The sequence below is a fragment of the Macrobrachium nipponense genome, chromosome 1 (genome assembly GCF_015104395.2).
Source record: "Macrobrachium nipponense isolate FS-2020 chromosome 1, ASM1510439v2, whole genome shotgun sequence".
NCBI classification, from domain to species: domain Eukaryota; kingdom Metazoa; phylum Arthropoda; class Malacostraca; order Decapoda; family Palaemonidae; genus Macrobrachium; species Macrobrachium nipponense.
Genome location: NC_087200.1, coordinates 142,104,085 through 142,106,584, shown reverse-complemented (window position 1 = coordinate 142,106,584; position 2,500 = coordinate 142,104,085).

The following is a 2,500-nucleotide window of genomic DNA, read 5'->3' as shown; positions in this document are numbered from 1 at the left end:
TGATTTTCTCTGTATTTTAGTAATTAATTATATTCTTATCTATGTGTTCATTTATTTTTCTTAAGTGATCTCTTCCTTTCTCTATTTCCGATCACATTCTGCCACTTCTTCGTATTGAATGCCATATTCTTTGGAAGCTTGAATTCCCAGTCAGTGGCGCCTTTGGGCTTGTTTCATATGAATAGGGTTCATCTTCTGTATATATATATATGTATATATATATATATATATATATATATATATATATATATATATATATATATATATATATAAAATGGATATATATATTTATATATATATATATATATCATATAAATATATATATATATATATATATATATATATATCGAGCTACAATGTCCTTTAATATCTAATTCGCTCTACCTCGGAATTAATATATTTTCATATATGCTTAACCGAAGGGGAATTTTTTTCTCGATAATAGACTTGCCTGGACCAGGCCACGAACCCATGGATCCTTTCAAATCCAGGAACGTCAGTAAAGCTTTATCCTACTACACCACCGCGAGAGGACATTGTAGCTCGATATATGTATATGAATCACGGAAATGTGATATGACTTATATATATATATATATATATATATATATATATATATATATATATATATATATATATATATATATACATATATATATAATATATATATATGTGTTTTTCTTAAGATTATGCGTAAAATATTCATAAAATCAGTTCGTCCAACACAGAGTATGTAATTACCGTCAGATAACTTGTGTACGAAAAGCTAATTTGGTCAAAAGTAATCTCTATTGATAGGTCCCAAGAATAGATTGTAACGAAAGGGAATCCAAAAATTTTTGAGTACCGAATTACCACTACAGGTGCTGCTTACCTTGTTAAAACTGTACCTGATGATACCTCCTGCACAGACACCTGAGGTATCTTTGTGGAAGAACGAATAATATTTGTAACAAACGAAAGATCATAAAATTATGGCCAGTCCTAGTTAATGGGAGATCATAAAAGCTACGAAGATGCTAATAAAAGCTCAGAGGTATCCGTACTACGTGTAGAAGCGTATAAATCTAAGTAACCAAATAATTGAATGAATAGATAAATAATTTAGTACAGGAAACGATTTATTTCCATAATATTACATCAGTCATGATCTCTAACGAATGGGCCTCTTAAAATCACAATGTTGATAGCATTTTCGGTAAATGATGGTAATGGAATACGCCCCCAAAAAGTGATCGAGCATTTTGGGTTTCTGTAGGCTGGTTAACAAGACACCTGGGGTGTTGTAGACTGCTCGGGGCAGGGTCCTCACATTTCTCGACAGGGTCCACCACAAATGGCTCTGAACAAGATTCAGCACACCTGGGTTCCGAAATTCCAAGGTATTAACGGCAAAAGTCCTCGAGATTATGCGGAGGTTTTAATGACCAGTGAAAGTTCGGGGATCGTTCTCATTTTCATGGAAATACTTACATAGGAGACCAGCGGTTAGGCTAGGAGAAGAAACATTGCCACCTGCCGATGCTGTGGAAATAATTGAGGAGGAAAGAATTCCATTTCCCAAATGAATTTGCTGTACATTTTCAAAAAATACCGTATATATTATATATATATATATATATATATATATATATATATATATATATATATATATATATATATATATCATATATATATATATATATATATATAATATGCGGATGCCTTTCCATACGACAATTTTTAAAAATGTACATTTTTAAATATATATATATATACATATGTGTATATATATATATCAATAAATATATATATATATATATATATATATATATAGTATATATTTGTACTATATATATATATATATATATATATCTATATATATCTATAATATATGATATATATATATATATATATATATATATATATATATATATATATATATATATATATGTATATGTATATATATATATATATATATATATATATATATAAATATATATATATATATATATATATATATATATATATATATATATATATATATGTATATATAAATCAGTGTATGTGCATATGATTGAAGTCACCAGAACACGTCATGTATATATACAGATGTACCACAGGAGAAAATGAGACCCATGATGCATTCTACTCGGAGTCTTCTTCAGTTTTCTTAAATATCTTCAAGAGGAGTGATAGACAGTTGTAGGAATTGCCACTATACATACTAGGGTGACTATACAAACGAACATTTGGACGGTTGAAAAAAGTATTCACGATTGTTAAGTTGGAAAAAGGAGGAACAGTAAGCAAACTATTCATTATCAAGGTCAGTGCTCCATTTACACATTTTATTTTTCTACGTAGCTGGGCCCACACCTCTGCTGTTAGGCCTAGGTAAAGTGCCTTCTTTACAATCTTTTACATATTTCTTTTGAAATATTGAGTCCTAGCTCATGTTCATGTTCTTACAGAAGCTTCCTTTTGTAGAACTGGATTTCATATTTCTTTCCACTACATC